Genomic DNA, 15,662 nt, shown 5'->3' on the forward strand with positions numbered 1-15,662 from the left:
GACATTTCTGTTCCTCAGCCAAGCATTGTTTTTCTTTGTGTGACCATTCCTTGAACTTTGAAACATGCTTCTCCAGGCTCTCACCTCTGGGTTTCATGCTTTATGGGTTAACAGAGCTACATCATTAGATGAATCTGACCTAGTTGGTTTCAATTGATTTCAAGATGGAATTTCCTTCTAGAAGATCTATGAGATAACACCACTTTCCTATGTACAATATATAGTGAACTACTGGAGTCAGGGTAACAGCAAAAGGCAGGTCTGACTGTTCTTGGATCTTGATCATGTTATAATAAGATGTGATATGTCCTAGGTCTGACCTTTTTGTAATGGGCAAGGATGGGGCAGTGTCTGCTCCAGACCAGTGTGGCCCTTGCTTTGTTCTTAGCATGAAGTATACCTGGAGGCAGTCACAGCGGACATATAACTGACCTGTGGCTAATTTGTGTTTTCAGAACTTTGTTGACATGCAATGACATGTTATCATGGACTTATCTCAGTCTAGTTAAATCTGTTTAGTACAGTTATTTGTCTTCCAATTAGGGAATGGCAAACTGGCCTGAGAAATGGAGACAGGAAGACAGAAAGTCCAGTAGAAGGCTAAAAAGGCCAATAGATTCTCATATAAGAGCACAGAGATTTCAAGATATTTTAGTAATAGAGCATCAGCAGCTGGGAGAACCCAATGAATATAAAGTCCATTCGACCTCAGACATGGTTGCTTTTTTCTATTGCCTTCCAAAATTAGAATTCTGAATGCTACACACAAAACCTTTGGCTGATCAAAGGGACACTCATGGTCAGTGTCAAAGTGGCCACTGTTTCTATGAGGTGATTGTAGCTCTCACCCTGTCCCATGGCCTCCCCACCATCTCCACCATTTCAGGTGCCATCGTCCTTGGAAGCATTGCCAGTCCCTTCCTCAGTTGTCTGTTTGCAGTGATCTCCCAGTGGCTTGGCTGCCATTCAGAGCTGGATAGTTTATTTTTTTCCTTCCTGGTTAAAATGCATTTCCCCTTCTTGTTTCCCAGAACACCAAACAAACAGACTTCTTGTCCCCAGCATGGCTCCATATACCAATGTTTACCCTGTGTGGGCATTGTCCATTTGTTCTACCCCAGGGAAGGAAGGAACCTTAAGGAAGGTGCTCTGGCTTGAGCCATCCTGGCCACTGGAGTGGGGTAGAGATGATTAAACTTCTCTGAATCTGGTCTCTGGGCAGCACAGGCCTTTGAGAGGCATGGCACATTGCCAGGCAGAACCCATCAGAGCAAGGAGGGATTTGCAGAAGATAAAAATGTCTGGGATAATTTGTGTGCCTCCCTCAACAGACAGGAAGGGGCTCCATTGTCTTTTCAAAGTATTTTGTAGTGGGAAGATTCGCCAAATGTTTGGTGGTTTCTGAGATTGGCATAACATAAGGATTCTGAGTGACAAACTTCATATCAATGAGTTTTTCCAATTAGCCACAGTATGCTGGGAACTAAAGTGCTGGGTCTTGTTAAGGCCTCCCCAGGAACCTTGGTGGAGTGGGTAGAATGTTATCCCTTCCTTCTCTTCATTCAGTGAAAATCCTTTTTTTGGTCAAGACCATTCTCCCATTTCCCCCAATGTCCTGTCCTTCCTTCCTCTTATTCTCTGCCCTCTTGGATATTCATTGAGCACCTGGCCTTATGTGTGTCCTGTTTTGTTTTGTTTCTTACTCTCAATTCTTTCTCTTCTTAGCTTACATATTATAAATTTTTGTAAGTTTATTTCAAATGAAAAAGGCATCAGATCAGTTCTGTGCCTTGGGAGGGTAATGTAGGGATAGGACTGGAAGAAGCACAGACCTCAGAGTTCAGCCAAGACAATTTGGCCCCAAATAAATCCAGAAACAGTTGGGGTAGAGATGGGGAGATAAGCTAACTATCATATATGTCATGAATAAACTCAGGATTTTCAACAAAAGCAACCTTAAATTATTATTGTTATTATGTGAGGAGTCTAATGAGGTATACCTTGGGGGTATATACACAAGAAAATATCATTCCAACAAAATTCCCGTTGCTCAAGCAAACCTGCGTGTGCACATGCGAACACATAGATGAAACATTAAGCAATAAGTGGAAGAGCAAGGAGTGCTGGAGTAAGACTCAGAAAGTCAGGTCCTAGTCGTAGCTTGCTTCACATGGGCTGTGTGACCTTGGGGAAGTCACTCTTTATTTGCAGGTCTCAGTTTCCTTATCTGAAAAGAGAAGTGGATCCACTAAATAAGTGTGATGCTTCCCCTAGGCTCTGATGTTTAGGATTCTGTCATCAGATCCAGTAGGTCCCAGTACCACTCTACCCCTGCCCCCTTGTACAATCCTGTGCAAGTCACATACCCTCACCTACCCTCTTTACACAAATAGGGGACCAGAATCCTATGTTATTCACTTTCAGGACCAGCTGAGATGGGGTTTTCTTTAGTTCTGGGGGACAACTGAAATAAAAGATGAGAGGAATCTTGTTGAGAAAGAGGAAGAAAAATTCTGCAGGGATGTGATCATTCTCTCAGTCACTCAAGTTGGAAACCAGGGAGTCCTCCTGGATGCTCTTACTACTTCTACTTTTCTCCTTCTATTCCTCCTCCTCCTTCCTCTCCCTTTTCTCCTCCTTTTTCTCCTCCTCCCCCCTCCTCCTTCTTCCCCTACTTCTCCTTTTTCTTTTCCTCCTCCTTTTCTTTCTCTTCTTCTTCCTTCTGTCTCACATCTCAGTCACCAACTCCTATACAATTGTCTTCCATAAATCCCTTCCTATGTCTCCAAGCCCATCACACATCACCCCTCTACCCAAACTCTCCATTCCAGTCAAATTCACCTGCTCCTTTTTTCCAACATGCTAAGCACATCCTGCTCCTGTGCCTTTCCTCTGCCATCCTCCATACCTGGCTTGTTCTCTCCCTTCTTTTGCAAGTCCAGTGTTCAGCTCAAGCCCTATCTTCTTTATGAAGCCTTCCCTATCTGCCAAGCTCCAGAGAGCACTGTCCATTGGTTTATTTTCTCTCCTTTTTGCTTTTCCTATTTATTATCTCTTTATGCATCTTTTCTGTTGCCAAAATCAGATTCTCAATATCTTAAGAGCTCTAAGTTATATTGGGTAATCAATAATTTTTTTTTATTATAAAGATGATGACAGTGGTGTAAAAATCACTTGGCTTAACTTAGTCATTGAAGTCCAAGTTCTTGACTGTCAGTTCTAAAGCTGTTTCTAGAAACCATTTCCTAGACTGATTAAAATTCTGTGACTATTTAAGGTGTAGCTAGAGGAAATAATTTCTGGATTTTTCTCTTTTCTCCTTTACTTTCCCCAACTTAGAGCCCCACTGCCCATCCTAAGCTGCACAAAAATAGGGCCAAGTGATCATAAGGAACATCTGAATCGTGGTCCTTTTATAGTTGGGAGAAAAGAGTAGCTTAAATACCCTTCTCAAACTTAAGGTAGAACTTCAATGTCTATTTCCCAGATGGCTGAAGAATCTTTCAGAAGCAGCAGGACCCATGTGACCCCAGTCTTGTAAAGTTGCTTAGGTCTCTGTGCTGGATGGAGGCTGGAGTACTGAATGGACATCCCTGAGAAGGCACCCTGCTCCCCTGCTGACTAGCCCACCACTGGTGGGTGGTGCATGCTGGGTGCCAAGTTGTGTGCTTCCCAGACTTACTATAAGTGGATGAGTTCTCACTACTTCTTGATGGGGCTCCATCCAGATTTGGGGGTATGCAAGAATAACATGCTCTGGAAGATTGTTGTGGAGGCTAGAATATGGTGAGGTGCTTCAGGTAACTCTATAATAGAATCCCTTCCACTCTGGTGGGAACCTGGGGAGGGCTAAGTGGTTATTTGCCTCTTATTCTTCTTGGGGTGCTAAGAAGGGACAGAGGCCCAGGAAGGGCAGTGAAAGAATATTTACTATTCTGCCTTCTTGTTCTTCCCTTAAGACATAAGAATTCTGTATAATGTCCTTCTACTCTGCAAACAATAGGGCATGGGCAAGCTTTTGAAACATTGCCTCTGTGTACCTCTAACAAAAGTGTACTATGAGCGTGTATCCCTGGAAGAATCTCAGATTCTACAATTTCTTTAATATCTCACACTTTTTAATAGAACTTTTACTTCAGAACACTTTTGGATTTCCAATATTATTGCAGAGGTAGTAGAGAGTTCCCTATACCCATATGCAGTTTCCACTGTGATTAACATCTTATGTCACTGCAGTACATTTATCTCAATTAATGTTACCTTATTATCAACTAAAAGTTTGATATCTCACATTTTAACTTTAAAAAGTTTTGCTTTCATGTCCCGCAGAAGTGATCTGTGTTTGTTTTTATATAAACATTTTAAATTTACTTACCATTGGGGCACCTGGGTGGCTCGGTTGGTTAAGTGTCCGACGTTGGCTCAGGTCATGATCTCACAGTTTGTGAGTTCAAGCCCCACGTCAGGCTCTGTGCAGACAGCTCAGAGCCTGCAGCCTGCTTCAGATTCAGTGTCTCCCTCTCTCTGCCCCTCCCCTGCTCATGCTCTGTCTCTCTCTGTCTCTCAACAATAAACGTTAAAAAAATTTAAATTTACTTACTATTTAGCTAAAGCAGACACCCCAGTATGAGGCACATTTAGCTTGTGTTCTGTGTTTGTTGGGCTATTCCTGCTCCCCTGGAGAGGTGTCCAGCTAGCTTGGGCAGAGAGGGAACTTGGAGTGGGGCCAGCAGATCTCACTGGATCCTAACAACCCTGCTCAGTTGCTGTCACTTGGTCACTCGATCTCTGAACCTTGGCTTCCTCCTCTGGCAAAAGGGAGCAGTAGCACCAGCATATGTCATAACCTGAGATTGTGTGTGCAGACACATAAAGCATGATTCACATGTCATACCTAGTTATCAAGAAGAGTTCTTAGTCATGGGGGGGAGCAGCTACTGCAGCATGCCCTTGTTCTTGAATCATCACGTTCCATGTTCTCATAGTCTCTTCTGGCTCTCAAGTTATAGTCCCAAGGAGGGTCCAAAGCTGAAACTAAGAAAGGAAACTGCTTAAATCCTATGTTCTCATTGCTGGGTTGCATGTCACAGATGTGAAAGAGGGAAATGGAAAAAAAATTTTTTTGGCTTCTGCTGCTGGACTTCCTGTTTGCCTTGGTGACTGTAGAACCCCCCTGTGGCCTACTTGGTGTCTGATGAGAAAGACAGAAGTAATGGGGACCATGGAGACCATCCTGTTCCCCAAGGGGCCAGCTCTTGGTTTTCCTTTTGAGGGGATGTGGATGTTCACAGCCTAGGGGATAGCAGCTGGCCCAGACAGGATTTCTGCTCTCGAACCCAGAACCCAGGCTAGCTGCTCCCATCTCCCAGAAGTCCCTGTGGGCCGACTACTGGGCAGGTGGTGATGCTTGTCTCCTGGAAAGCAGCCTAGCAGGGTTTCCTAGCCTTACACTTCAAACCAATCTGCAGTGCTGATAGCAACCCGTGTTTTCTCTTTTCTCTTCTGGCTGCAGACCTTAGAAGGCCCACCTTCATCTAAATACCTGGGCCTCTGAGTAGATGGCCTCACTGTTACCCTCTCCTGTCCAAACCCTGGAACTTCCTCCTAAACTCTAGCCAAGTCCCTGGGGCACTGCTCCTCCTGATAGTTGAATTCAGTTCAGTACAAGCCAAATAATTATGCATTGAGCAATTGTTTGGGTTATCTGAGGATACAAAGATAAATTGAATCTGGGTTCTTCCTCTTATAAAGCTCACTGGTTAGTGGAGCAGAAAGACATATAAAAAGATAATTGTTCATTTATTGAGCAAGTGCCTACTATGTGCTGGGCTCTTAAGTTCTGGGAATGCTTTGGAACTCAAGATAGACATGATTTCTGTCTTCATGGAACTTAGAGTTGATAGTAATTTTTTTTAAATCACACTTTTAATTGTGTAACTTCAGCTGTATGAATAGTAGGAAATAAGGGTACATATGATCTGAATGCACATGGCAGGGGCCTAATATAGTTGAGGGTGAAGGAGGCTGCCCTGAGCAAGGGGAGGTGTGAGGCAAGTATGAAGGGAAGTGGGCTTAAGTCGGGAAGTAGAGGAATAGAAAGAAGATATCAGACAGAAGGGGCACACTGTATTTATGCTGAGAACTTCTTGTGTGTTGGGAGGACACTAGCCCTGCAGCCCAGAAATACATCCCACTTGATCATGGTGAATAATTCTTTTACTGTACTGTTGGGTTCGATTTGCTAATATCTTTTTGAGAAATTTTGCATCTGTGTTCATCACGGATATTGTCCTACAATTGTCTGCTTTTGGAATCAAGGTAATGCTGGCTTTGTAGAATGAGTTTGGAAGTTTTCCTTCTATTTCTATTTTTTGGGGAAGAGTTTGAGAAGAATAGGTATGAACTCTATTGGTTTTTTAAAATGTTTACTTATTTATTTTGAGAGAGCAAGAGAGAGAGAGCATGGAAGGGGCAGAGAGAGAGAGAGGGAGAGAGAGAGAGAGAGAGATTCCACACTTTCAGTTCAGAGCCCGATGCGAGGCTCAATCTCATGAACTGTGAGATCATGACCCGAGACGAAATCAAGAGTTGGACACTTAACTGACTGAGCCACCCAGGTGCCCCTTAACTCTTCTTTAAATGGCTGGTAGAATTCCCCTGGGAAGCCATCTGCCCCAGGACTCTTGTTTCTTGGGAGATTTTTAATTACTGATTCAATTTCTTTGCTGATTGTGTGTCCAAGCAGCTTTTTCTTTTTTCTTTTTTTAAATTTTTCTTTAACATTTATTTATTTTTGAGACAGAGAGAGACAGAGCATGAACGGGGGAGGGGCAGAGAGAGAGGGAGACACAGAATCGGAAACAGGCTCCAGGCTCTGAGCCATCAACCCAGAGCCCGACGCGGGGCTCGAACTCACGGACCGTGAGATCGTGACCTGGCTGAAGTCGGACACTTAACCACTGAGCCACCCAGGTGCCCCTAAGCAGCTTTTTCTTATGGTGAGTTTACTTATTCACCATTCACTTGTATTTTCTATAAATATGGAGATACTCTAAAAAGTTGACCAAGATAAACATAATTGCATTATCAGAATTCCAGCTGTTTCTTTCTTTTTTTTTTTTTTAATTTTTTTTTCAACGTTTATTTATTTTTTGGGGGACAGAGAGAGACAGAGCATGAACGGGGGCGGGGCAGAGAGAGAGGGAGACACAGAATCGGAAACAGGCTCCAGGCTCTGAGCCATCAGCCCAAAGCCTGACGCAGGGCTCGAACTCACGGACCGAGAGAGAGAGATCGTGACCTGGCTGAAGTCGGACGCTTAACCGACTGCGCCACCCAGGCGCCCCACCAGCTGTTTCTTTATTGTAGTTCACAGACTGAGAACCTGTGTTAACAGAGGTGTATTTTCTTCTTTCTCTGTTTGCGCACAGGCCAGTGTGAGGCTAAGCATGTCTCTTGTAAAATCTTACCCGGGGTTATAAGTTGCTAACACATTCCAATACCCTGAATTTTGCCCACTATCCTCCTGATGCAACAGCCTGCATGATATAAGGTCCCTCTTTCAGGCTACATCAGTTTAATTCCTTGTTAATCAAAGTGTGGTCCAACATTGGCATCACCTGGGAGCTTGTTAGAAATGCAGACTCTCTAGGGGTGCCTGGGTGGCTCCGTTGGTTAAGCGTCCAACTTCAGCTCAGGTTGTGATATCACAGTTTGTGGATTTGAGTCCCACGCCAGGCTCTGTACTGACAGCTTAGAGTCTGGAGCCTGCTTCCGATTCTGTCTCTCTCTCTCTGCCCCTCCCCCTCTTGCTCTCTGCCTCTCTCTCTCTCTCTCTCTCTCTCTCTCTCTCTCTCTCTCTCTCTCAAAAATAAATAAACATTAAAAAAAAGAAAGAAAGAAATGCAGACTCTTGGGGCACCTGGGTGGCTCAGTCGGTTGAGTGTCTGACTTAGGCTCAGGTTATGATCTCAGGGTTCATGAGTCTGAGCCTTGCGTCGGGCTCTGTGCTGACATCTCAGAGCCTGGAGCCTACTTTGGGTTGTGTTTCTCCCTCTCTGCCCCTCCCCTCTTGCACTCTGCCTCTCTCTCTCTCAAAAATAAATAAACATTAAAGTAACCTTAAAAAAAAAAAAAGGAAATGCAGACTCTTGGTCCCCACCCTAGACCTATTGAACTGGAATCATTTGAATGAGACCCCTAAATGATTTTTTTTTTTTTGCCCATTAAATTTCAAGAGGCAGATAAACCAAGTATATCACAATCACCTAAAAAAGGATTGCTGACTTTCCAGCCCATGATCAACCCCTATCTCTTCAGTTCAGCCAATTCCATCAGGCTTATGATCCGTTTGTTCATTTAAACATTCCTACTTATTGCTACCAAATTCTGCATTACTTATCATGCATTTGCTGGGTCCAAGTCACCAAAAAGCCAACTCAAGTTGGCCTAATTAATAGGGAAATTTTTAAGTTGGATGCTAGATGCACAAGTAGTCATTAATACTATTTGTTCCATATTTCTATCATTGTAACTTTTTTAAAATTGTGGTAAAATACACTTAACATAAAAGTTACCATTTTAATCATTTTAAGTGCACAGTTCAGTATTAAATGTATTCACGTCATTGTACAACCAACGTCTGTTCCACATTTTTGATCATCTAAAATACACATTAAAAAAAGAAAAAAATCTAACCAGAAGTCTAGAGATAAGGTGGACTTCAGGATTGACTTAATTCAGTGGTTCTGGCTTCCTTTACTCTACAGTTCTCCTGGCTTTGCCTTCTCCAAGCTTCTAGCCATCCTTCCTTTGGAAGCAAGATGGCACACAACCACATTCAGAGACAGGCAGAGAATCTCACAGAAGAGAGAGGATAGCTTTCCCAGTAATGTTGGCAAGTTTTTTTCTCATATCTCATTGGCCTGAATTGGATCACATGCTGGTTTCTTAATTGGCAAAGAGATTTTAAACCTCATCAGATTATTGCCTTAGAGAGGTCACTCTGGTTTCAGTATGGAGAAGAGTTGGATGGGGAAAGACTATAGACGGAGAGGTCAGGTGGGAACCTATTGCTGTCATCTAGGCAAGAGCTAGTGGTAACTTGAAATAAGACAGTGATTGGTTGTCCTGGAGGTGGGGAGCCAAAACAAATTCCAGAGATATTTATATGGTAGATTAACCTGATTGAGACCTTAACTCTATCTTCTGTTGAAAGAATAAAAATACTTTCCCCTCAACCCTTCCTCAAGAAAGCAATTAAAGTTTTGTGCCCTGGTAGATTGCATTTTCCTTGCCTCCTGGGAAATTAATAAGTGCTTGTTTTACCTAAACAAGCAAATAAATTAACCTCCCCCCACACCACCACCACCACCACCACCGCCAACAACAACAACAACAACAACATAACTGACAAACGTAGCTCATAAAGGTTAGGGAGCTCTGTTGAGGTACTCAGGGGAGGAGGGAAAGTAGAAAGGAGACAGCTTGGTTTCTGAAGGCTGAAGGGATGGAGGGATTGCTAGTTATGTTGGAGATGCAGGGCCAAGAAACAGGGAACTTTAGCTCCTTCTCAGCTTTCCTAGATGGGGCAGGACCTCTAATGGGGTGGCACATGGATATCTGTGGCTAATCCCTAAGGCTGGGGTCCCAGGGGACTGAGTTAGTCATGAGGAAGATGGACATGATGATCAGAAAGTAGCTGCTCCTTGGAGAGTGCAGACCATGACCATCACAGTAATGACCATGATAGAGTAGATGTCTTTCCAAGGCAGGGGGATACTACTCCAGGGAGTGGAAAAGGCTGCTAATATTGACTGACACTGGATTTCCATCAGCTTTGCTGAGTGGAAGCTTGGAACCAGATCTAATTTAACAATGTATACTATTATAATTATTCACATAATACAGTTGAGAATAAATACAATGCATACCCATGCTCCATCACCCAGATTTGCATTGTTTCCTCTGCTTGGAATGCTTATTCTCCAGATATCCATGTGGCTTGCTCCATCACCATCTTCAGGTATTTACATGAATATCACAGTTCCAGTGAGTGTTTTCCTGATTTCCCTTAAAAAACATTTCAAACTCCTCCCACAAGTCTTATCATCCTTCCTTGCTTTATTTTTCTTCACGGAACTGACCACTATATATTGTACCATGTTTTACTTTTTTGTTTACTTGCTATCTACCTGGACCATAATGTAGATTCCATGAGGTCAGAGACTGTACATCCCCAGGGCTTAACACAGTGCCCCACACATAGAGACTAGCAATAAATATTTGTTAAATGAATAAATGAAGTGAATTAATTGATGAATGGTGGAACAAACATAACCACCACATCTTGGGCTTGGACATAATTGCTGAGAATCCTTACTCAAAGTAATTTGCATCACCATCTACTTTCAATCCCAATAACTGTAGCCAAACAATTTTTTTTGGAGAGAATAGCCAAAACTTTGAATCAAACTTATTGTGTAGATATGAATATAGACTGTCAAAAGGTCGTTTCTGATTTGGGAAAAGTCAGTAGACTTTAGCAAGATTAAACTTGAAAGAGTCCTGCAGCTGGCAGAAAGTTCTGCCACTTATTGGAATTTATTGAAAACTTTACTTTCTTTGCATTTCCAGGAGGAAATACAAGAAAGGGAGGAGCGTGAAAGGTGAATTTTAAAGTCTCTGTATTTCTAAAAATTGAAGCATCTTGGAGGGGGAGGGACCATAGAAGCCAATATCACCAGAGTCCTACTATTTAGTACACTCCTACTGATAGGAGTGAACAGTCACTGAAGACCTGGGCTAACCTGTTGGGACACACTGTAGGGAAAATGAGGCTGCTCAAGATAAAAGCAGTTAATTACCAGAAACTGAGTATATTTCTTGTGAAAAGGCATTTGAGATCTGACTGGGGCATATGAGTGAACTGATTCAGAAACTGAGCTTCTAGGGGTGCCTGGGTGGCTCAGTTGGTTATGCATCCAACTTTAGCTCAGGTCATGATCTCATGGTTCATGAGTTCAAATCCCACATTGGCTGTCTGGTCTCAGCACAGAGCCTGCTTTGGGTCCTCTGTCTCCCTCCCTCTCTGCCCCTCTCCAACTTGTCTCTCTCTCTCTCTCTCTCTCTCTCTCTCATCTCTATCTCTATCTCTATCTCTATCTCTATCTCTATCTCTATCTCTATCTCTCTTTCTCTCAAAAATAAAACATTTTTAAAAAGAAGCTGAATGGGTACCACTGACATATTTTCTTCTCCTACCAACTCTGGTTATGTCAGTGTGGAAATACCCATGTAGTCTTACCTATTCCACCTGTTGGTACACTGCCTGGGTGGGGATGCCCTGAGCAAGTTGGCCTGGGTTTAGTGCCACTCCCATACCAGTGTTTCCTAGGATCACATCCCTCAAATATACTTGTAACAGATGCTGTTGGTGCCCTGCCCAGGTCCACTTGATTAGCTGCTGAGCATGTTGGCTGTCAACAGCTAATACATGCACATGTCTCAGGATTGCTCTTGGCTGATGGGTGCTCCCTAGCCTAGAGCTGCCTAAGAGGTTCTATTCTGCTTCTTTCAGGGAGTCAATTCTCCAATGAACCCTGATTGCTTTGTAATGGAGTGGTATGGTAGTTAGAAACCAAGGTTTGGGTATGGGAGGGCTTATTTCTACTGGGGAGTCATTACGTCTAGGCTCTTTCAGTGGACAGAGCTAAGAATGCTATGTATGGATGCCAACTCATGCATACATATGTACCTACATTCATTTCTGACCCAGTTTTTATACATATTTTTACATACTCATGAGTTTTTATTGCTAACTCCAACTCTAATTCAGCACCACAGGGTTCATTCTTGCCTTCACCCTTCCCCTTATTTGTAATTTCCATCTCAGGCAGGGAGAAATATGTCTCTCATTATTTACAATATATTTACTTATTAGTTCAAACTTAGTATACACATAAATTAGTTTCAGAATTGCTAACCCACACCCCCCTGAGAAAGAAATTACCAACTAGAGTACAGCATTTGTGTACAGTTCTTTTTACTTTAGCCTTGGGTTTCCAATCAAAATACTGTTTTCTGAGGTTATTTAGGTTGGCTGTCTTTTCTTTCAGTGTGGTTAAGTGAATAACTTATAACACAATTCAATTTCTTTGTCATACTCTGCATTACAGTTTAGGTACCTGTCACAATCTGGTAAAGAGTTTACATACAATAAAATGCACTCATTGTCACACATGGTTCTATAGGTTTTAATAGTTCCATTACTTCTCAAATTCCCTCCACTGCCCCTTTATGCTTAATGTTTTTCCAACCCCAACCCCAGGCAACCACAGATCTGTGTTCCATCTTTATAGTTTTTATTTTTTTTAGAGTGTCATATAAAAGAAACCACACAGAATATATCACTTTGTGTCCAGCTTCCTTCACTTAGCCTAATGACTTTCGAAGATTCATCCATGTAGTTTTATGTATCAGTAGTTACTTTGTTTTTAATGTGTAATATTCCGTTGTATAAATACTATACAATTTATTTAAATATACACATGCTGGTGGACATCTGGGCTGTTTCCCATTTTTACTATTAGGAATAAAGTTGCTATGCATATTCACATATAAATCTTTGTGTGGACATATGTTGACATTGCTTTTGAGTAAATAATTAGGAATGGGATTGCTGGATCATATGGTAGGTAAATGTTTCCCTTTGTAAGAAATGTCTAGTTTTTCCAAAATGTCTATACTATTTTGCGTTCTGACCAGCAATATCGTGAGTTCTAGTTGCTCCACATCCTTACTAGAATTTGTTATTTTCTACTCATTAAACTTTAGCATTCTAATAGGTAGAATAAATGTGCAGTAATGTCTTGTCTTGGCTTTAAAATGCATTTCCTTGATAACTAATGATGTTGAACATCTCTTCATGGACATATTGTCATTCATATATCTTCACTGGTGAAATATCTGTTCAAATATTTTGGCCATTAAAATATAAGATTGTCCTATGATAACTGAGCTGTGAGAGTACTTTATTTTTCTGGATATGTCCTTTATCACATATGCATTTACAATTTTTTTCCAATATGTTTCTCATCTTTTTGTTTTCTTAACAAGTGTTTTCTAAGAACGGCTTTTCATTTTGATAAAGACCAATTCATTAGCTTTTTTCTTTTGTAGTTTGTACATCTTGGGTCTTAGCTAAAAAATATTTTTACCTGTCAACTATAATTTTTTTAAAAAGAGAGATACAATAAAAAGATGTTAAGAAAAAAATTTTTACCTAACTCAGGATCTCACAGATTTTCTCTTGTGTTTTTGTCTACAAGTTTTGTAGTTGTAGCTCTTACTTCAGGTCTATGATCCATGTTGCTTTAACTTGTTAAATTCTATGAGGTAAGGAATTGATTTTGTTTTGTTTTGTTTTGTTTTGTTTTGTTTTGTTTTTTGCATATAGATACCCAGTTGTTCTGCATTGTTTATTGAAAGTATTGTTTTTCTCCATAGAATTACTTTGGGACCTTTGTCAAAAATCTAAAACCTATTGATTGTAGGCGCACCTGGGTGGCTCAGTTGGTTGAGCGACCAACTTTGGCTTAGGTCATGATCTCATAGTTTGTGAGTTTGAGCCCCGTGTTGGGCTCTGTGCTGACAGCTTGGAGCCTGGAGCCTGCTTCGATTCTGTGTCTCCCCCTCTCTCTGCCCCTCCCCTGCTCATGCTCTGTCTCTCTCTCTCTGTCTCTCTCTATACAATAAATAAACATTAAAAAAAATTAAAATCTATTGATTGTATATGTATGGATCTATTTTGGACTCTATCCTGTCCCATTGATCCATATGTCTACCTTTATGCCAATGGGACACTGTAGTAATTACTGTATTTTTATATTGTCTACAAACCAAATATTGTAAGCTCTCAACTGTTTTTCCTTGTCAAATTGTTTTTGGCTAAGCTTTTGCATTTCCATGTAAATTTTAGAATCAGTTTGTCAATTCTCCAAAAAACCTGGTAGGATTTTTATTGAGACTTAGATCATTTTGGGGAGAGGATTTTTTTTTTGAGAGAGAGAGAGAGAGAGAGAGAGAGAGAGAGAGAGAAAGCGTGAGAAAGCGTGAGTGAGCATGAGTCGGGAAGGGGCAGAGAGAGAGGGAGAGAGAAACTTTCAAGCAGACTCCATGCTGTCGGTAAAGAGCGCCACTTGGTGTTTGATCTCACAAACCATGAGATCATGACCTGAGCTGAAATCAAGAGTTGGATGCTTAATCGACTGAGCCACCCAGGTGCCCCAGGAGACTATCTTAATATTAATTTTTCCAATCCATAAACCTGTTACCTAATTTAATATACTAGGTCTTTATTTTATGTTACCAATATTTTGAAGTTTTATAAGTCTTGCACATGTTTTGTTAATTTTTCTGTTTCTTTTTTTTATGTTATTACAGATGGCTTTAATATTTAAAATTCAATTTCAAATTGTTCCTAGTATATGGAAATGCAATTGATTTTTGTATATTGACCTTATATTCTGTGACTTTGCTAACCTTGTTAGTTCCAGTGGTATTTTTGTAGATTATTTAGGATTGTTTACATACATGATCATGTTGTGTATAGTTGGTGAAAGCAAATATTCTTCTTGGTTTCCAGTTTTAGGGATAGTGTTCAGTATTTCACCACTAAGTATGATGTTAGCTGCTTTTTGTGTGAAAGTATGTTTTTAATTCTCCAAGGTAAATATCTAAGAGTAGAATTGCCGCATTATATGCTAACTTTATTTTTAAGCTTTTGAGGAAATGCCAGACTGAATTTCAAAGCAGCGGCACCAATTTGTATTCCCTCCAACAGTGTATGAGAGTTCCAATTTCTTGACATCATCACCAACACTTATTATCTATCCTTTTATTATAACCATCCTAGTGGGAGTGAAGTGTATATCACTGTGGTTTTACTTTGCACTTTCTTAATAATCAGTGATGTTGAACATCTTTTCATGTACTCTTTGGTCATTTATATATCTTCTTTGGAGAAATGTATGCTCAAATCCTTTGTTCATATTTTTACTTGAATTATGTATCTTTTTATTATTGATTTGTAGGACTTCTTTGTATATTCTAGATACAGGTACCTTGTCAGATACATTATTTGAAACTATTTTCTCTCATTTTATGAGTTGTATTTTCATTTTCTTAATATTTCATTGTCCTTTGAAGTGCAGAAATTTTGAATTTTGATGATGTCCAATTTATTTTTTTAAATCATTTCTATTTTAGGTGTCATATCTAAGAAGGCTTTGGCTACTGTAGTCATAAAGATTTATGCCTGTTTTCTTCTAAAAGTGTTATAGTTTAACTCTTACATTTATGTCTTTGATCTATTTTGAATCTTTTATAAATGCCCTGAGGTAGGAATCTAACTTCATTCTTTTGCATGTGCATATCCAATTGTCTTGGCACCATTTATTGAAAAGACTACTCTTTGCCGTTAAATTGTCTTGGCATAGTTGTCAAAAATCAATTGACCCTAAAGGTAAAGGTTTATTTCTGGAGTCTCATTTTATTCCATCAATCTATATGTTTATCTTCATGTCAGTACCACACCATCTTCCTTTAGCTTTGTAAATTTTGAAATCAGAAAGTGTGAGTCCTCCAGCTTTAAGTATCCATAT

This window comes from Felis catus, chromosome E1 (genome assembly GCF_018350175.1).
Source record: "Felis catus isolate Fca126 chromosome E1, F.catus_Fca126_mat1.0, whole genome shotgun sequence".
Taxonomy (NCBI): Eukaryota; Metazoa; Chordata; class Mammalia; order Carnivora; family Felidae; genus Felis; species Felis catus.